At 42.4% G+C, this 22,221-nt stretch overlaps 1 protein-coding gene across 5 annotated transcripts in view; it reads right to left on the minus strand.

The window, feature by feature from the left end:
* Positions 1–8,011, minus strand: part of MEF2A (myocyte enhancer factor 2A) — an 80,848-nt gene extending 72,837 nt beyond the window's left edge. For 2 of the 5 annotated variants that reach the window (XM_041469191.1, XM_041469194.1), the window contains exon 1: positions 7,685–8,008. The gene's annotated coding sequence lies outside the window, so the exon portion shown is untranslated. Of the gene's footprint in view, positions 1–7,684 lie in introns of all 5 variants that reach the window. The other 3 variants (XM_041469193.1, XM_041469192.1, XM_041469190.1) reach the window with 3 other exon arrangements.
* Between the last annotated feature and the right edge of the window lie 14,210 nt (positions 8,012–22,221).

Consider the following 22,221-nt stretch of genomic DNA (forward strand, 5'->3'; position numbering starts at 1 on the left):
GGATCGCAAGCCCTTCCTTCAGCTTTGAAGAAAAAGCAATTTCTGCTTGAACCTCTTTGTAGGAACCTTCCGATCCCCTCTCCCATGGCAGCTTCTCAAGGGAATGACTCTGTCACTTCCTGCTGGAATCTAGTGCAAGTTTGACATAAGCACCTTGTGCTAACACACAACTCGTCGTAAATATGTGTGTGACAACAACGGGGTGCACGGACTAGTTCAGAGCATCCTCAGGAGAGAAGTGTAAAAACAAGGATGTCACCACTAGGCTTAACTCGACAGGACGGGAGTCCAACTCCTCAGCAAATACACAAGGGGAAAACTACAAACAGAGGCAAAGGCGAGCCGCCTCCCAGCGAGGGCAGGCCGAGGGGATGTGCGGCAAGATTTACTGGAAGCAGCTTGGGGATAACTGGGGGATATCAGGTTACATCTCATCCCACCGGGAACCAAAGTCTCCTTTGGAGATAAGACTAGAAAAAAATTCAGCCAGGAGTCACCAGGAGCATCAGAATGCCATGACAGGAGCAGTACTTGAAATTTGCAACTCTCCCATTACCCTGTTTCACCTCCTGAACAAACCATCAGTCTTTTAAGGTACTTTCCTCCTATTTTGCATACAGCACCTAAATGACTTCAATATTCAGGAACATTCCATTTTAAAATCCCGAATTTCCAACTGTTTCAATACCACATTTTACTAGTTTCTTGAAGATACTGAATTAGCAGTGATGAACAGAAACATTGACCATTAGCTTTTTCCTTTCTTTAGGGAGAAAAAAAATCATTTATCAATCACGATAATTCTTGTTGTTTCTGCCCTCCTCAAATTTCATCTCATATTAAATCCAATACAAAGCCTGGTGAGTCTTGTTAAATTCCTCTGTGCTTCACTAAGAACAAGTGCCTTCTACATGATTTTGTAATACAGATTTGATAAAATAGTTTTTAAAGTTCAGTTGTTCCAATTGATAGTTTTCCATTTTTTTAAACAGCTATTCAGGTTAGCAGTTTTCATATTTGTGACAAAGGAAACAACAAGCACCTATTTAAAACTCATTATTATTCTATGACATCCAAAGCCATTACATATTCCTCAGGAATTTTCAGGGCATTTGTGTTCATAATTACAACTCCTGCAAATCACCCATATTCCATATCTCCAATATTCAGCAAATTCTTGCTTCCATCAACTGACCACATCTTTCTTCAGCCATCCACAATTTTGTCTCCTTCCCCTGAAGGAGGGGTTCTAATTTAGTGCTTCCTAATGGAAACCATTAATACTTTTACTGCTGGCACTTTTTTTCATAGCCAAACACCTCTCAAAGCAAACATCTTTACATGCATTTCAATGACAAAAATTTAAGACAAGACCATTTGGAATGTTATGAACAAAGATAAGGAGGACAACAAGAAAACAAAATATTAAAAACCCCCAATATTCAAAAAAAACACAGGAGGATATTAACAAAGTCTCTCAGAGGAAATCCTTCTGCACTCAAAAGCTTCAATGTTTAAATAAATACATGTATTATTAAACTCAGACTAACAAACATAATTTGCCAGCCTATAGGCTCAGAAATTTTAGAAGAAAGCGCTTTTCCTTTTCTGTAGGCATCAAGTGAAACAAATTATCTTGTGCTGTACCTCTGACTTCCCCTCTTTCACCCTGAAACCAAGGGGATTCTGAATATAAATGTAAGACACCTGACTTAATTAAAACCTCATACCATTACAGAATAATTTCAACAGCTTCAAGGAAAAATAAAAATTCTGAAAATTTCAGTTTATTGCCCTCAGTGCCTGACAAGATAATAAAAGAACAATGATGATGGAACATCCCCTTTTCTCAAACACTCTCAGAAGACTCATTGCTTTGAAAGCTCACACTGGAAGAAGCAACATTTTTAAACTGCTCTATACACCAAATTATTAGCAGTCATTCTTGTCAGCTCACAGCTTTTAAAACAGGATGCATGCAGTCATATCAGGAAGAGGCAGTTGCTTGTGAAAGAATGATACCAAAAACAAGATGTCCCTCATGCTGATAACCTCATACAATGCATCTGAACTACACCATACAAGTTTTCCACATGATGGTCTATTAAATACAATTCAAAACATCTGGAGAAAGATAACCACTGAAAAACAGTCACTTTTTTTAATATCTGAGGGGGGGAAAATATTACAACTTTTTTTCTCAGCTCTTGGACTCAATTATTGCAGATTTTGTGTGACACGGGGTGTAAAGTCACATTCTCCTGACACCTTTCAAAAGTTTCTCTAATGGACATTGCCAAGACAAGTCTGTTGTGCCCTTTCTGACCCCTCACCTTTAGGACCTGTGTGTATATCTGAGTCCCTGAAGGTTCAGCCTCTTGCTTATTCTCTTCTCTTACAACTGTTTGTAATTCTTCCATACCATAAGGGACACTGAAACAATCTCCTCTGAATTCTGTATCTCAGTTTTGTATGCCACAGTATTCAAGAAAGAAATGTGTAACAGCACAGCCCCAGCACAGCTCATTTACAGACATGCTTACACAATTATATAGCTACAAGTTTAATAACTTAACCCCCTTGACTTTCCAAACACAAAGTGATCACAGAAAACTAAAAGATCAGGCCTGTGTATATTGGTACAAAACCTCAGCTCTGGGCCTGACCACAGCCTGCAAGTGTCACTGCAGGTACAGATGACACATCTGCTTTACATAGTCTCACAGGTCAACGGTGAGCTTTCAAATAATAAAAATAACACCAGTCCAGTCTATGAAATCCTAAATTATGGTGTCAGAAGCAATGTGGTTTTCAAATGAAACTGAGTTACACAAACACTCCAAGAGATTTGAAATAAATGGGAAAAAAATCCTTCTTCACCTGTATTATCATCATAAAAGTGTCACAAGCACAAAGCCATCCATTCTACACACCCACTCCTAGATGATCTCTGACCATGACACATTTTTCTCTGAGTCAATCAGCTCCTGATTAGAAAGAAAGGAAAAGATGCTTTGTCATCAGTGCCTGGTACACAGACACCTACAGCAAGCACCTTTCCAAGACTCTGCTTGGCTGGTAATTCCTAGCACCTACTTTTTATCTTACTCTGCTTCAAATAGGCATGCAACAATTCTCAGTAGCTCCTCGTGAAATCACAAAGTAATGCAGAACACATTTTCAAGTTTCCAGGTTGGCCCATAAGGACTTTGCCAGAATTCAAAAGCCCTCCAGGGACAGAGGCAAATATAACTGGGAGACCTACCTAATTAAGCATCACTAACATTTTGAATATAAAGTAGTTAATTCCCTGAAAAATAATTCAATTAATCACACTCTTATTAAGAGGGACATATTTTCTTCTGATCATAGAGGCACGTCTGTACTGCTACAACACATGGAACAAAAAGCAAAGTGCTCCCATAGAAAAGGTTCAGTATTCCCCTGCATTACAATTTTGAAAAAGAGTGGTCACAAAATTTAGCCTGCCTTATTCTAATAAAACTCCTTCCTAATTCTTCACTGTAGACTCACATTAAGAATAAAATGAGAAAAGAACATATATATCGATATATGTATATATATATTTTCTGCGTATCATTTAAAGTATTCTAACTAGGTGATTATCTTGGACAGGCAGGGATGAAATCTCAGGAACAGAGGAGTCTTGCAAGATATTAATTCCTCTTTAGTGTCAAATGGAAATGAGAGTACAGGGTTTATATTTCTAAAGAAAGTTACATATTAAATATAAAGAAATCTAGAAACACTCCTGTAGAATGATTAAACAGAAGCCAAAACAATACAGTTGATTTAAAAGAAAAAATTAATGTCTTAATATGGTGGAGAAAAAAAAATCTTCTTTTCAACTCCCTAAGCAGTAACTTGAAAGATCAAGTGTTAAAATAAGAAAGCACCAGATGAGGGGAGTGGTCAGAGGTAGAAATCTAGATCAGATGCTTACTTTCAAATAAATGAAGCAAAATCTATTATTGCAGACTACAAGCTATTATTTATTAGCTGGTGCTGTACCACAGAACACATGCTGGGGGGAGGGTAACTGTCACATCACACAGCTGAAGGCTGGGTTGAACTCTCAGTAATACTATTTTGTTCTGTTACACTGGATACTGCATTAATGACCTAAAATGTATTTTGATCATCTGTCCAAAAAAAATTTCATCAAGTTTTTTACTGAAAGGCCAACAAAGCTAACTCGGGGGAGAAGTGAAAGAACATCTTGTGTCATTTCCCAAACTTCCTAAGACACCCAAACCACCCTGCAAACATCCAGGGGAAAAACCAGCTACCTTTAGTTATTTCACATCTGACTGCATCTTAAACCAAGGGGATTCTGAATATAAATTTATGACACCTAAATTAAAACCTCATACTATTACACACCTTCAAAGTCTTTATTCACTTCAGTGGCAGGAGCAAGAGTTAAACTATCCCCTCATCAGCACCACCGCAGTAACAGTGACAAATCCATTCAGGTAATCACTGCTCGCCTGGCAGTGCACAGGAAGGCACACATGAAAAAAGGGAGTGCTGTGTTTATATCCCCTGGTTACTTCACCAGAGCTGAAGGAACCAAACCTGAACACAAAGCACCAAATTCATCCATATCATCGCAGACAGAGATTTTGACTTTTGTTCCATTTGATCCACTGAAGAACACATTATTACACATGTGAAGTAATGTCTTTCCAATACAATAAATGTGAAAACTTAAAGCGATTTGTGCATTAAGAAGCACATACATTGCCACATGATGTTCCAATTAATTCAAAGGAAGATTTGTTGCAATGAGAAGGAAAAGCAGATCCCAGTGCTTTGCACACATCACCAGGCTGCTGTCAGGACTGAGTAGGCCTAAAGCCCAAGGTTTACACAGAATATTTAATCCTTTAAAAATAAAAAATTGAGAATTTGATGAGGCGAGTAAAATGTGCTAATGGCAATTTTTAGAAAACATATACTTTTAAAATTCAACTAAACTCCACAGACCTCTCTCAAGCAAGGAATAACAAACCACAGTTACAACTAATTATAACGAATTATAACATATTTAGGAAAAAAAGTTGCCAAACTAATACAGATTTGCTCATTACACAGCATTAGACTACACTTCTTTCAGTACTCTGGAGAATTAATCAGCTGTGTTTTGTTAGGAGGGCATGGCTGAGAGCAGGCAAGGTAGCTCGGCATTGTTCACAGAGCAGAGTGGTGCCTCCAGGCTCTCTGAAGCAGCACTTGGGCCCAGAATATACAGAATGACATCAACAAGTTATCTGAGAAACGTGGCCAACATTCTAAAATAAACCCATAAAATCTCTGCTGCCCGCATTAACCAGTTTAAGGTGAACCACACACACTTCAGCTCAAAGGTTTCTAAATAAGATGAGTCTTCTGCCATAATGAGCCGTTTTATTCTCCAGAATTATTTCCAGTTTGAATGCAGCCATGTCCTCCTCATTGTGCTAGTCCAACATGACTCAATTTCTCTAAGTTCATAAAATTCAATGTTCGCTTTCTTCTCCATCTGTGGTTTCACAGAGAAAGAAACTCATATTATAGGGATCTAAATCCAGAGATCTGCACATATGCAAAGCATTCCATGGCACCGCTCACTCGGAGGTGAGCAGTGACCACATCGGTTTAAACACACACTGAAAAAACAGAGCAGCACAAGCAAACAGCCAAAAAAGCTGATGCATTTCCACCAACATCTCCAAATGTCTGCTCACAAACAAATCACAGAAACGCTGCAATGTTCAGACTGGTTTAGATCAGCTCCAGGGGCAGAGGGAAGGAGTTTCATGCACACCAAAGCTGTCCTGAGGCAGAGCCTGTCCCTGACATTGAGGGATTGCTCCCATTTACCGACGATCCTCCTCTGCCACTACACGTGGACGACGCCAACTACAGATGTGGGAAAGAATTATGGAGGAGAAAAATAACTGACCAGGGCACTAGGTTATTTTCTCTATGAAATTCCAAACTGAATGCCCTCAGTCAAAAAATGCTCATCTCCAGCTGTACAGCACCATCATAATCCCTTAATATCTTGAAAATTTGTTCCATTCTTATTTTTGATTTGCTGGCTTAACAAGTATAGAATTTCAAAATATCATTTAATAATGATACCCTTTAGTGAACAAAAGCACCGACATTACATCCTTTATTATAATTTATTATAATCCTTCTAAATTATGTAATTGAATAACATGTCATTTTGCACATATTCTAACACCTCAATGGAAAAAAAAAATAGCTTAAATGAGGAACTTCACACTTCTCCCCCAAATGCAAATCACCTGTGAGATAGGAGGAAAAAAAACCCTAAATATTACATTCTCTCACGTAAAAGGCATTTTAAATACAGACAGACTAGATGCCAGGAATGTTGCCCTGACATCTTTTGCATGGGTATTTAAATACCAGATACCAATAAGAAGACACCAGAATTATCTAACAAAATATAGCTGGCTAGTTCCTAAAAATAAAAAATAAACTTATGGCATAAGGAACAATTGTGTGTAGACAGTTCACATAATAAAGGTTGAAAACTCATAGCCCTCCTCATGCTAGATAAAAATTTCCCAGACTGTCAAAAAGGTTTCAAATAAATACATCTACATTACCAATTCCATACCAAACCACTTTATTTTCCTTACTACTGTTTACAAATTATTCCTTTTCCTTCCTCCTTTGTACTTCCCAAAACCCCTTTCCCCCACCGCTCATAACAATTTTAGTCGTTGTATGGCTATGGGACACAATGTTTTTACACTAAACAATTTTTAAGAACCCTCTTCTTAAATTATCTTTTTCTTCCCCTACACAACTCCAATTTCTCAACTCTGTTATTAATCACCTGTCAAACAAGGCACTATGGTCAGTTTTTCTGAGCAATTCCACTCTCCTCGCCGCTTAGCATCTCAAAGCAGGTAAAAAATATATTGCAAAAGATAGCTCCATAAACTTAAAAAAATTTGTCTTCCCAGTCAGAAGCGGACCAGTCCTTTTTCCTCACGACTTCTGCCGCTGAGCAAAAAATCCTGCTGGCAGCACAACCCCGCTGTACCTTCAGCCTTCTCCCTCTGGACAAAACACCCCGGGGTTCACACACCAGGAGCGCTTCTCCCCCTGCCATTCCCAGCACACCTTCCTGCGGCGCACACACAACTCCTTGAAGCATTCCCAGCTCCCCCCGGCCGACCCCCGGCCGCTCCCGCCGGCGCATTCCAGGCACGGGCTCCCGGGGAGGCTTTTCCTGTCGCTTCCCCGCTCGCTGCGATGTCGCCTTCCCCACCGACACCCAGCACAAAGGGTCCTTTCCCCGCACCCCGGGCGCTCCAGGGCCGCGTACCCCACCCTCCTCCGCTCCCTCCCGCCCGGTCCCCGGGCAGATCTGCCGGCCTGGCCCATAAATGTCCATCCCCTCCCGCAGGAAGTTCTGGGGAGGCCCCGGGAACTCGCCCACCCCGGGACCCCGCCGGCTCCCCCCGCTGCGCTCCCTCAGAGCGGGATGGGGCCGGTGGGGGGGGACCCTCCTTCCTTTCCCCCTTCCCATCCCGCCACCCCCTCGGCCGCTGCCCCCGACCCTGGCCGAGCCTCGGGCTGAAGGAACACGCCCCGCTGGCCGCGCGGAGCCGGGACCCCGGGACCCCTCGCTCACCGCCGCTCCCCCGCTCGCTCCGCTCCCGCCGCGGCTCCTCAGGAGACACTGACACCGGCGCACGGATACCGCGCCGCGCTATTTTTGGGAAACAAGGCTCGACCGCGGCCGGAACTACAGCTCTTCTTCAGTGTCCTTCCGCACGTTTCTCCGCGCAGCTCCGTCAGGGCCAAGGGCGCTCAACGGCGCCGGGCAGGGGCGGAACGGAACGGAGATGGCGGGGAGAGGCGCGGTGCTCCCGCGGCGGGCAGCGGGACGGGCACGGCCGCGCTCCGCACTCGAGGCATCGCCGGATTACTTTGTTGGACCGGGGAGCGGCCGGGCCTACATTCCTGCCCGCCGACCCGCCCCGGAGTGACGGCGTGCACAGCCAATCGCAGCGCCCGCACGGGACAGCCCGCCAATCAGGGCGCAGTTGGTAGGCGGGGCGTAGCGAAACGTGGACTCCTTGAGTGACATCGGAGCGCTCAATCAGAAAGGGGGGGAGGGAAGCGACGACCAATCAGAGCCCAGCGGGGGCAGGGCCGTTGGGAAGGCAACGCCCCGCCTCCCCGTGCTCGGCGGGCGCGCATGCGCAGAGCGCGGGGCCGGGTGCGCCGGCGGTGACGCAGCGGGCCCGGCCCGCCCCGAGCGGCGCATGCGCCAGCGCGGGGCCTGTGGGGGAGCGCGGCTTTGGGGCAATTAAAACAAATCCGGTGAGCGGGGCCGGCACCCCCGTGTGAGCCTGCAGCTGGGCCCTGCCCCGCAAACAGCAGCCCAGCTGGCCGTCAGTGTCACCCTCTGGAACTGCCACCGCCTCCACACACATATATATACATATTGTGTGTGTGTGTGTGTGTGTATGTGTATATATATATATAAATACACGCTCTATACTATGTAGATACATTTTTATACATGGTGTATCTATAAACACAGTGTGTCTAGTATACGGAATATATATACAATATATAAAATATATGTATTATGTATGTATACACTAGTTGATATTATATATCTACTGTATAATCTATCTATATATCTATTTATCTATATATCTAATATATATATTATAATATATACTATATAGTATAGATATATATATTATAATTGTGAGAAATAGCCACTGGTAAAATTGAACAAGGACAAGGTTGTAAAAGCAAAACTATCAATAAAAAGTCATTATACTATTAAATATAGAAGTATAATATATTTTATACAGTATACTACATATAAGATGCACTATAAATATATGGATGGTATACAGTACATGTACACTGTATTAATTCTACTCTAAATAGAATTATTATACACTTGTACTCCAAATAGAATTACTATGTAGATACATTTTTATACATGGTGTATCTATAAACACAGTGTGTCTAGTATACGGAATATATATACAATATATAAAATATATGTATTATGTATGTATACACTAGTTGATATTATATATCTACTGTATAATCTATCTATATATCTATTTATCTATATATCTAATATATATATTATAATATATACTATATATTATTATAGATATATATATTATAATTGTGAGAAATAGCCACTGGTAAAATTGAACAAGGACAAGGTTGTAAAAGCAAAACTATTAATATAAAGTCATTATACTATTAAATATATAAGTATAATATATTTTATACAGTGTACTACATATAATATGCACTATAAATATATGCATGGTATACAGTACATGTACACTATATTAATTCTACTCTAAATAGAATTATTATACACTTGTACTCCAAATAGAATTAATATACACTCTTAATTATATACACTATATCTAGTTGTATGTATAGTGACTATCTACTGTACAGATAGAGATTTAAAAACTCCTATTTTTCTGCCTGGCTTGCTGTGAATCTCCCAGCTCTGAGGACAGGAGCTGTGTCTCCAGGCTTAGACAAAGGTGAGATCCACCTCAGCTCCAGCTCCACGCATCCATCCCCACCTCACGTTATCCCTGCCAGAGCTCCCATTAATTCTGCTCCAAGCAGAGGAGACTGCTCGGGAATACAGAATAAAAGACATCAAATGGGCGTCTTTCTCCTTCACAGAAGGCGGCAGCTGAAGAGCGACCCAAAAATAAAATTTTGATGATAAAATGATACTTGCCAAAAATCATCTGCGCTCTACAGCTCTTCCAGATTTATCCTGTGAGATACCCACAGGCTCAGAGTGGAGCCACAGGAGCCATTTCACAGCTCCAAATGGCTGCAGAGGGCACATCTGTGATCAGGACACCAGAACCGAGGGTGCTGTCCCTGGAAAACACAGATCACCGGGGTTCTTTGTATTTCAGAATGCTGTCATTAACTGAACACAAAAAGGGAGCTCGCAGAAGGTTAGGGAATGGGATGCCAGGAATGACGACAGAAACTCCCATCTGGCAGGGAGGTGACCACACCAAGGGATGGGAAAAGGTGGATCCTCCATGATCGTTCCCAAAAAGTGAATTTCAATTTCTGTTGTCTATTTCCAGAAGTTTAGCACAAATGGAAACGGGAATTCACAGCTCTCAGAAATGCTGGAGTTCAGGGTTTGTAATGTACAGATTAGTTTGGATTTAAAAGTGCAGCCAGTAAATAAGTTGAACAGCTTCTGAAACATCCACCTTTTGCTCAAAGCAGAAGTGCATGAATGGACACTTATTCTTGTGGATCGAAGAAAAAGATTGCAAGAAGTGAGAAAGACAACAAAATATAAATATTTGCCATCTACAATCACATTTCCAAACTGCTTGCTGCTGATCTGTAATAATCAGGAAGATATTTAAATACACACAGTTTTGTTTCAATTTTAACATGAACAGTCTAAATGTCATTGATTTTCAGATGAATATGATTTATTCTCTCCTTCCTCACTATACCTATCATCCATAATACCTGTAAGGTCTATTACTAGAATCTAATGATTAATACCATAAAATCCTCTCTTGACAGCAATATGCTGAGAAGATGTTAAGATAAAATACTGAATATTTAAGTTATGAAAGTCAGTGGGAGTTTGAATAAGACACTGAAGCAAGGCCTGAGCAAGGACTTCTGGATAGACTCATGAATTATTTTCAGTACATATTATTCCAAGCTGGCAAAAAATAGAGCAGGAAGCCAAAGAGATAAATAATTGGTTCTAATCTGTCCTTTTCAGTGGCACCACAAGAATAAGCAGAGCATGTGTTGCTCAAGGGATTTCTCTATGAGTCTTGCAAACAATACCTCAGGGGCACAGAGCAGCCTCCTTCCCACTGAAATGCTTTCCTGCCCTGCTGGAAGCACTGCCCTGTGTAACAATTGAGAAAAGGAAGTGCAAAATTCAGGTTGCAGTTGAAATTCCAGATGGTTTTTTCCCATGTGTGGTGATGTGCTGCCACATCTGCTCCTGCAGAACCCTCCTGGGACTGGTGGGGAACCAGGATGGGTGGTGGGGAGGGCACAGATGTCCTGACGTGTCACAGGGAGTGAAAAATGTCACCCCTCAGGCTGACATGAATAAAGTCACAGAAGAGTTGGTGCATCAAAACCACTGAAATCACTCCCTGCCCTGATGGGGCTGCACTGGGTTTCATTTCCAAGACAACTGCAAAGGCCAAATTCTCCTGGATAACACAGAGGGTGCAAAACTGTAGATAAGAAAGAAAAATGTACACTGCAGAGAAAAAATGGCAATCTTTGTAAGACTGTAGAAGCAGCAACGTAAGAAAGCCCCAGAGAACATCACACTGGAGTGTCACTATGACAAGGGAAAAATTACCACAAGCATCTGCCAGGATCACTTCTGAGAGAAAAGGGAACAACCACTGACTGCATTTCTGCCCATATTCTGTACAACCCAGAGACTGAAAAGAGCCCCCTGAAATCTCTTCCCTTGGCCAAATAGCTGGCACTGCAATTTCCATGACATCCAAAGAGAAATAAACTCAGAGCAATAGCAAATATAAAGAAAGATAAGGAAAAAAGATAGCAGTGTTCTTAATTTTAACTGAATAGCCTCAGAGTTGTACAGAGTCATCATCCAGCAGTTGTTATGGCAATAAAGCTTTCCCTTGCATCTCTGTTCCAGTGCATTTCCACCCACCCATTCAAGGTATTTTGGAGGCACTAGCACCAAAATCAGATCTCTACTAACTTCCAACTTACATTTTAGGACCTTCTTACAATCCACTCCAGAAGTGTACCATGGCTTTTCCTGCTTTCAAATGCTCCTTATATTCCAGAAATCAGCTTTTTAATCTTGTGTCCTGGAGAAGAGAATCTGAGCCCCATTCTTCTAGAAGTGAATGTTACATAAAACCAAACTGCAGGACTTTTAAAATCATAGCTAAGAGGAGTAGGGGATGTTGTGTAGGTTTTGTATGTTTGCCAAACAATTAAGTTACCCTTCAAAGGGAAGGGGGGGGTGGTCTAAGAACAAGGTTTTCAGAACAAGGTTCCTACAAATCGCAGGCCAGATTAATTCCTAACATTGTTCCACTTACAATGGGGGAAACACTCTGTGAATGAAGATTTTGTAAGGGACTACTGATTGCAACAAAACCGAATTGTACTCACAGCATTTCAGGATGGGAACTCGCATTAGAAACAAAGGAGAGGGGCAGGGGGGACTCCCACCTAGGGAGCAGGAAATCAGAGAGGAGCAGATAATGGTTCCTGGCCATGAAGGCTTTGGGTAACCCTGTTAACCCCGTGGTCACCTCAGCACAAGCACTGCCTGTCCTCTCGGGGAGCTGGCTGGGAACAAAGTCCCCTGAGCTCCCTGCCTGTGCTCAGGAGTGCTGCTGTTACTCTCTTTGGCCCTGATGTTCCACTACACGCAGATAAAATCAAGATTTCCTTATTTTACTGAAGTCCAAGTTACCTGACAATGCATGAATTAAATTCACTCAATCCATCCCATAAACTGCTCTCTATAAACCACTAGTATTTCCACATCATTATATGGTATACTCACTAATCTGATTGCCTTGGGAATATTTGTTTTTCCAAAACTTGTGGCCAAGGTACATAAGATTAGATCAGACACAGCTTGTCTAAGAATGCTGTTATGTGGGTGTACAGTGTATTTGCTAGTTTTGAGTTACAGGTAAAGGTACTCTTTCAAACTCTTCCAGCCAGGGGTGTGAGCTCAGTTCCCTGAAGTTTTCTGCTGCAGCACTTGGAACTTTACATTTTGCTTTGCTTTTGCTGTTCCAGCACTGGAGGATCAACAGGGAAATGCTGGTGTTGCCTCACCGAGGGCACACCCGGCCCGGACCTCAGCAAAATTTGTGATATTTTATAGGTCCCCACAAGTCTCTCTGGGATTCACGCTCTTCTGCTGGGATTTTCTCACCATTCTGCATGTTAACATGAACCAACAGCTGGGTTTAGGAGATGGGATATAAATAGCAACATCATGCTGCGAGCAAGCTTCTTGGAAAGTAAAGAAAATACGTTATTTAATGCACTCTGACATTTGCCTTTCCTCCCCTCATTCCTAAGCTGCACTCCTGTAAACACCCCTAATGACAAATGCAAAGAAGTTGACTTGCTCACATGGACATAACAAGTGCTGCCTTGAGCCCAGGAGATGATATCCAGAGCCTTTTACCTCTCCCCTCAGCTGGCAGCCCCTGCACAGCAGGGAAAGCAGGCAGAGCGCGGATGGAAATTCCTGCTTCCAACAGCACTCAAGATTACAACCTTTGGTATTTTATTTTCATGGTTGCTCCATGTTGCTTCAGAAACTTCCTGCTTTTGCCATATCTTTCCATTCATTAAAGTTGCAGCTTGCAATTAAACATTCTGACATAACATAGCTGAGATTTTTTGGCAGCAGCCTTAACCAGAGGTTTTCAGAGTTTCCTGCAGACGGCTTTAAATTTTCATATCCTCATGAACGCTTGCCACCTTCTTTTAATAACTTGAAAAAATAAGCCTCTCTCAGGAACTTCATTGTTGCTGTATTTCCCCAGCACTCGCTTGCTGCTGTTAGCAATGTGTCGTGCACATGTATATTTATAGAGGGAGCAAAGCCTTCATATGCACTCTATAGTTTGACATCTCATAGGGAACACACAGATTGCTTAGCAGATCTAAAGAAAAATAGTTATGTTCAATATTTTCATTATTAAAATGTAATTTTCTCTTCTGACAGCATTGTGTTATTTCACCCCTCAAAAATAATCATATTTACTGCATTATTCCAAACTTACAGGCCCTCATCTGTTAATAATTTTGTAGCTTTATACATATTGTGACTGGTATATATTGCAACACTAAACTATTTGTATTATTTTTATGCAACAAAGTATTTCTTAGGATAAATATTGACCTTTTTCCAAGGAGCTGGAAATCACTTAAAAGGATTTTAAAGCTATTTGCATTTTTAAGGTGTAGAATATATTTTATAATTTGGAGAGCTATTCAAATACTGCTTGCCATTATCTCCAATATAGATTTGAAATTTATTTTAAAGGGGATCTTTTTAATGTTCAAACTGACCTTAAAGTCTTTTTTCTTCTAACATTACCTGGCAAATAAATTCTTAAAGGGATATTATCAATTTAAGAACTATGCTTTAGTCTGGAAAAATTTCCAAGAGATTAAAGAGAAAATGGCTCCTTTTTTCTGTAAGTTTAATTTCTATATTTGACGGCAGTATGTGTGGTCAGTATCTCATGCTGTTAGGAAACAAAAGGGACAGAAATAGATATAGGAGACCATAATACCTGAAACGTTTTTGAACTACTTTTTTAAAGTAGATTTGAAGCTGGTGGGGCCTCTTCAAGTGACAAAGGACTTGTGGAACTCTTAAAAGCCAGATAAGTTTCTCCTGACTTGTGCAGAGCACCCTCAGCTCCCTCTGCAATCAGCTAAAGCTGCTCTTAAAATGCAAATTTAAGTGTTATTTTTTCCTGCATTTTGTCTCCCTCACTTTAAACTCACTGACCAAACTGCAATACAAAAATGATAAAATACATTTTTTACCCTGATCCACATCCCACCGTGGCTCTGCAGGATCTGTTAGAGCGTACACGGCACAACGAAGAAACTTCTAAAGCAGTTAACTTACGGAACAAAGTTTAATTTTTAAACTTGGGCAGTTTACAAGGTACATTTTTGGGTTCTATAATGGTGAACAGACTCCTCAGTACAAATATTTCATTGGTGCATATCCCACTGATTTCTATGGGAGCACATGTAGGATGGTCGCTCTATGTCCCACAGGATAAAGAGCACCCAGCAGCTTCCCTGCTCCCCCTGGCCCTTCTAGGTAAAGGCAAAAAAGTCACGGATTCTGTCTTGGAGTTTGGAAAAATCAGCTTGAAATTTTCCCCACTGCGTTAACGTGGATCAACTGGTGCACGTTTCCGAGCTCTGAATCCCAACAGGCGTTTGTTACGGGGTTTGTGGTTTTCTTGGCTGTGATTTAGGATTATTGCATACTTTCTCAACCCTTTACTAAAAATATGCTCGGTTCTTACCATGAAATGCGGCAGCACATTTGTTGCAATCTCCGAGGATGGTTTCTTATCTGTCAAACAGTTTAGAAGACAAACTGGCAGGGAGACAGCTCACCTGTTTTCTGTGTGTGCTCGGTGATAAACTGCATCTCAGACTCCACTGTGGCACCGGGGACAAGTGTTCTGAGACAAAGCTCATGTAAACAGGTCACCTCTCCCTCAAATGCCATTTCTTTCCCAAGCCAAGCCAGCTGGCTTTGGACAGAAAGTTCTTTTCTCCTTGCGTGGGCAAACTTTATCGCCTTCCCATCCTTTTTCTCTTGCTGTCACATTACTGCAGAGGTGGCGGTGGCTGATAGCAGAGTGAGAAGCAGTGTTCAAAATGTGTCCAAGATAATAATGCCTGGTCCTGCAGCCATGTGTTGAATCCATCCACGTGGTCTCACATAACCTAATCAAATGTCTTCCCTTCCGTTATATGAAAGTAAAGATGAGCTGAGATTGAATTCAAGTTTTTGAGTGAAAAAGTAACCCAAAATTTCAGTGTTTGATCCTGCGTTTCATTGGTCTCAGGCACAGTTTCAAAGGGTCCAAGCACATACTGTGTTTAGAGCTTTTGAAACTTTAATTTCAGTTTAACAGATCCTGTTTTGTTCCTTGCTGCAAAGAAGCAAATTTCTTCTTAGAAAGCATGACCCTCTCCCACAGGGCAGTTAGAAACAGAGTTTTATTTGGGAGGAAAGCTGAAAGTTTGGGATTGTGGGGTTTCTCTTTGTTGTCTTGTGGTTTGTTTGTTAAGATGCAAGCTCATCTTTAGATTCCAAAATGAAAGGCATTCAAACCTCTCCATAAAACACTGCTCCAGAAAGTCAATGGAAAGCATCTTATTGATTCAAAGATCTGACCTGCACAACTGCACCATTTGAGCAAACGAGCAAAATACACAATAAATACCGTTTAACTGGTGTAAAAGTGGCTTAAATCCGTTTTAGTCCACTTAAACCAAGCTGAACTGCTCTAAACTAGGTGAAAGCCATCACTGCCGAGGAAGCCAGGCTCTGGATTTGCCATGCCCGAGCTATACCTTCCCCTGGGGAGGGGAGGAGAGGCTACCTCGGCTCACCCGGCAGGTATGCAGATGGAGCAGCTGACACACAGAGCCTCCTTATCCCCGCACGAATTTGTCCGCGTGTCCACAGCCATAGTTACACTTGTTTATACAACAGCACTTTAAAAGGACACTTTCAGGGGCTGAATCCATGAATGAGCGATCTCATTCAGGTCCTGACGTGCCTGACAACTCACCGCGCATCAGCTGAGCCTCGCTAATTGACCGTGTGTGTTTGCTCTTAGCCCGTGGCCATCGGCGATGGAACAAACCCGTTCGGACTCCTCTTTTTCTTGGCCTGAGGTCACGCTGACACGCGGAGCTCACGTTTGCTGCGGGAATGCTGCGATTCCCGGGCTCCTGAAGGCGCTGGCAGCCAACAGCATCCCCGAGGTCTCGGTCAAAATGAGGTAACTGAGAGCGAAAATCAGGTGTGAGCTCAGGTCAGTGCAAGTCAGTCAGGGATGGAGTCAAAGCAAACTGACCCGAATCACTCCTGGTCCAGAAGAGGAGTGGGTACCCAGCACTAGCTTAACTAAATTCAATACAGCTGAATCTAATATGTATGGAAAAACTTCCGACTGATCATAAAAAGCCAAAAATCTTATGTTCCTTGCTTTAGGGCATGTGCATTCATTTCAAACAACAAATACAACTGGACACATAAAGCAAGTGAGTCAAATTCACAGCTATCCCTGCAGACAACAATCAGAGAGGGACAGAGGGAGCTGTGGAAGCAGCAGAACCTTCTCTGGCTCTCCTGGGAGGTTTGCTACACTCGTTTTGGGCTGTAACCCGCTGAAAGTGAGGGTGAATATTCTGTGTTGTCTCAGAAGTGTGTGCTCTGCCTTTACTTATAACAAGTATGTAACAACCCTAACACAGCCCTGGTAAAAGTCAACTGTGAACAAACACAAAACAGCTGAGTTTGTTTTCATTCCTTGAGTGGGATGAAAAGTATTAAGGATCAGAAGATGATACAGAGGCTGAAAAGTAAATCTAGGTTTCATACATTTTAATATCCAAAATGTTATCAGTAATTTGATCTAGCAGAAAATTCTCTAATTACTAAAAAGCAAATAAAGCTTCATTTCCTCAAATGGCTTTACTCTTCATCTCTAGAAACTGTTCCTTCCCTAGAAATTAGGGAAATATAGCTGGGATTAGTCATATAGGGACAATTTTTTTAATCCTTTACCAAAGGGAGATGGATTTGAATGAAGGAATGTGGCCCCCTAGTTCCCATTTCCTGGCTGAGTTATCTCTTCTAAGAAATTCTTTCATGGAGAGTGTCCGTGGGAAACTAGTCTGGCTTCTTTGTGTTGTGTGAGATTTTAGAAGACTGTTATGGATCAGCATCCCACCAGGGAGGATACAAGATGCAAATGCACAGTAAAATGATAGTCTTGCCCCTACAACACGCTACGTAGTCCTGGCTGCAGGCTGTGCTCCAGATTTATTCCTCTGTGGCTGTTGAGAACCAAGGAGTTGTCCTGCAGCCTGTGGGAAGGAACACAGCTCTTTCTCATGGTGGTTACTCAGCTCATTCAAGGTAAAAATACATCGCCCTGCACACTATGGGACTGTGCTGTCCCTGCCCTTTCCCGTGGAGTCACTTTTGCTCCCTGGTTTTTCCCCCTCCCTACAGCACTGTACTCACACTGCACAGTTGCAGCAGACCACACATTTTGAACACAGGGAAAAAATAAGCATATTATTATCAGGATAATTGAGTGTTGGAAAGAAAGTTGCCTCCAGCACTCTGTCCAGATTAAAATCTCAATCAGCACCATTATCTGGGAAGTATCTGCAGTGACACGTGCATGCTCTGCATCTCAGTCAGCAATCTGGCCCAAGCATTTGCAGAAGCTTTAGCAATTTCTTTAATGACCCTTACAAGTCCTCCATCTATTCAAAAGCTGAAATGCCAGTCTATGTAAGACAAAAACTCCTAAAACAGCAGATTGAAGTACTCCATGTAAATTGAGCAATTTCTGTTAACACATGTCGACTAAATCAGAGCTGCCAATCAGCCAAGCTGCTCCTCTGTGACAACAAACATCTGAGGTACTGGAGCTTGAAGTTAATCGAAGTTATTTATTTTATCATGCAGAACTAAGCCATCAGCCATTGCTCTCACAGACATGGTTTTCATCTTCCCCTTTAACCAGGGTACACGTGCTTTCTTCAGAAGAAGATAAATGTTATGTACTTAGCCTCAGTTTTAACCTTAAAAATTCAGCTATTAAGAGCTGATGTTTATTCTGCCTCTAGTACCAAATTATTCAGGCCGGCATAATTTGGGATCACTGAAAGAAGAAAACCTAAACCACAGCTATTGTCAATTCCAGACCAAGCACTTTTGTTTGTATCAACATGAAGCAACCACGAATGTAAGCACTGTAGCTAATACTGGTTTCCTCTCACCATGTCAGTGATCTGAAAGGTTCCTTCAGAGGATTATTGTTTAAGAACTGGTTCAATGGAAGAGTAAATACCTCCAGCAAGCAAAGCAAAGCCATTTCCACAGCACCATTTCTATACCCTACCATCAGTTTATTTCTTTTCTTCTGGTGCACAGTGTTGCTTCCCCATCACCAAGAGTGAAATTCTCATTTAGTAACATTTCTCTGACTTTGGACTGATTCCACTGACTGTTGATAGTGGTTGCCTCCAAAGGCCCTGGGGATGCATGTTATGCTGCATGCTCTGAGGCTCCTCCTGAACAATGCAGAGCTGATCCCTCTCTCCGTGCCAGCTCTCTCGTGAGCCATGCGCTGGGGTAACAGTTCCAGCTTCCTTCTGTGTCCTGGAGATTTTGGCTCCAGCCTTGCTTGTTTGCCATGAGAAGGTTCCAAAATAAGAAGCACATTCATTCCTGCTCCCTTCTTTTCACATGGTTACATTTAGCCTTTCTTTTAGTGCTTTCCTCCCATCAGAAGGCTGGGAGTATTCGCTGTCTTACTGCTTATGGAAATCATAATTTATGCACTGTCCCAATGATTTTCTTGTATCTGAGCCGCTCTCAGCCGATCTGACTTTATAGCCTATAGCTTTAGGTGCATCTGATGATTCCCCTTTTTCCCCTCATTGTTTTGGTTCGTTAGTTTTAGCACTGCTGACACAAACAGTGCATTTCAAAAGGCATCTTTCCTGTGGGCTCTGTTTACTCGTTAATGTGGCTAAGTGTCATCTGAAGTCCTGGGTGACAGCTCGCTCTGCTTTACATTGTGGCTTCCCATATAAGATTTATTGTGTCTGAAGGAAAACACAGCTACATCTGTAGGAAAGGGAAGAAAGTCATGGGAAAAGGGGAGTTGCTGGAGTTCTGGCTGTGAGGGGGACTGGGGAACTTGACATTTAGGTTCCTGCACAAGATGTAATTTCCAGCTGAACAGCTCAGGCACTTACACAGCTTCACTTTGGCCCCAGCTGTGCACTAAGTGCAGCCGACATCTCTCTTAAGAGCCACTCACAGCAACCTGACTAGATGTGACTGTTTTGTTTTCAGTAAAAGGCAGGGGAAAGTTGCTTTAGCAAAGTAGCTGATAGCCCACATGAACTGGATTGGAGCATTTCGTCCGGGCCACTCAGAAGGGAACCAAAGTCACTGGGAAAATGGCAGATGAATCTGACAGTTTGCAAATAAAGTTTTCCTGGAAACGTTGCACACTGAGTTGATGGCTGTGTAGCTTCTGGTACTGAATTATTGGTACAATCCCAGTTCTTTCCAACGAATCGCATTTTCCTCACTTCAGGATTAATCAACATGTCATTTAGATGTACTCTCAGACAATAAGCACTATGATATGGATGTCAAACTATTTTAGGTCAGGCAGTTTTCCATTTTTAGCTTATGTATTCTGTTCGAGGACTAATGCCTCAGATTCAGAAAAGGCAAATGTCACAAGATCCGAGCAAAATCCTGATTCCATGAAGGATCAATCAGAGTTGTGCCGTTGACCGTGAAAGGGCCAGGATTTCACCTGATGGGTCTGTTTTAATTAAAGCTTCTTCCTGCTCAAATTATGGTTCTATCCTCAGTAACTGAGACAGTTACTCAAATTCCTGCTTTTAAAATGCTTCACTGCACCATGACACTGCCTAGCACACATTTTTTTGCTGTAAATCCTTAATATCTTTATGTATCATTCTAAGATAACCAAGACTGAATTTTGGGTGTGCACTTACATAAAGATCCCTGTTTTCTTGTACACTGTGTGTGTACATATGCACATACATGTACACTCACAGATACAGTCCCTCCTCCATTAACATTAAACAGTAATAATGGTGAAATTTCTCATGCAAAGCAGTCTCCAAAACTGAGAAAGTAAAAAATTTTAGAAATAAAAAAAAAAATCTGCTAATCCAGCTAGCTAATATATGCATTTAAAATGGAGACAGCCTTTCATCTTAGTCCAAATTGGACACATGTAGGTGCCTGTCCACCTTCAGAGCTCAGAATTCAGCATGGCCCATCAGGTGTCACATTGTACAAACACTTTCCTGCAGAAACTCACAGAGCCAGTGAGGACGGAATTCAAACCCTCCCTGTCCACAACGAGTCCCTGCCATCCAAAACAGAAGAGAAACGCTGGGTATGCCTACGACAGGGAGAGCCAACTGGAGGCCCACAGAATTTGGATGCAGCTCCCAAAGCAGTTTTCCTTGGCCAGGAGGATCTGGCTGGCTCTGAGGCCAACCATGTGGTGCTGCTCTTTGTGCTTGGGGCAGGGTGCACAGAGAGCTGTGTCTGCCTCATCTTCCTGGGCTCAGCTGACCTGCCCCAGCCCGTATAAAAATGGCTCTCCGAATCCTATACAAGTTGTCTATCCTTGTCTCCATGCCCTGCTGCACACAGAGGAAAACTTATTTCACTCATGGTCTGAGCTGGCCAGAGCCCTGAGCTCAAGCTAATATCCTGCCTCTCAGCAGGCCACAGTAATTTGGGCATATAGCACATTAGCTGCAGCTCCATGGCTTCTGGTTCTCTTGGCCAGCAGCCAGAGTAAGCCCGTATCTGCCTGCAAAAGCCCATGTAGACATTGCTTATGAGCCTGGTAGTCAGAAGACCTGTGACAGGAGTGGAAAAATACTGCTCCTGCACAGTAGGAAGCAGGAGTGTAGCTTGTGCTTTACAGTCTCTCAGTGTCTTTTCCAAGTGCTGGGGACCTTCACGTGTGAGCACGGTTGCCCAGTCTGACCAGTCAGGCCTAAAACTCAGTGAGTCCTGCCTTTGCCAGTGTGTGCTGAACATGCAAATGCCCACACTGCAGTTCATGAAGTACCTGCCTACTTGAGATTCGATCACTCTCAAAACCCTGCCTAATTTCTCCCATTAAGTCTCCTAATCTCCAGGCTATCATTCCTTTTTAAACTGCCCCATTGATTTAGTAGCCTCTTTAAAAGGAGCATAAAAATTATTCCCCCTCTGCAGCACTGCTCTGGTTCATTAATTACTTCACATTACCAACATGAAACTTGTAAAGCAAAAAAAAAATTGCAGCTCTGATTTGCAACTGCTCTCCCAGTTTCTGATCCCAGGTCTGGGCACTGGCTGCGCTGGGCAGCTCCAGCCCCTGCCCTCAATGCTGGCAGCACAGACACACTCGGAGCCTTTCACTGCTCCAAAAATCCTGACAGAACCACTTTGTGGATCAGGGCTCTCTGCATTTCACTAATACAAAAGCTGCAACAATCTGAGTGAGAATCAGCTTTGGGGTCATTTTGGATTCTTCTTACATATTTTCTTTCCTCTTTTTCTCAGAGGAAGAAACCACATGAGCCTCTGGTCCTTTTCCTCAGTCCTGCAGAATCACTCTCCTGTGTTAACAACGGGTAAAAAGATGTATTTCCTTCTAGAAATCTGCAGATAATACAGATTCAGTGGTGGCTCTCCTCATCTGTCAAATATAATGAGCTGGGCAGGAGATAACAAATATAGAACTGCATCCCCACTGATTGTACCTAACTGGCCACAGG

This window comes from Pyrgilauda ruficollis, unplaced genomic scaffold, assembly GCF_017590135.1.
Source record: "Pyrgilauda ruficollis isolate IOZ18807 unplaced genomic scaffold, ASM1759013v1 scaffold23, whole genome shotgun sequence".
NCBI classification, from domain to species: Eukaryota; Metazoa; Chordata; class Aves; order Passeriformes; family Passeridae; genus Pyrgilauda; species Pyrgilauda ruficollis.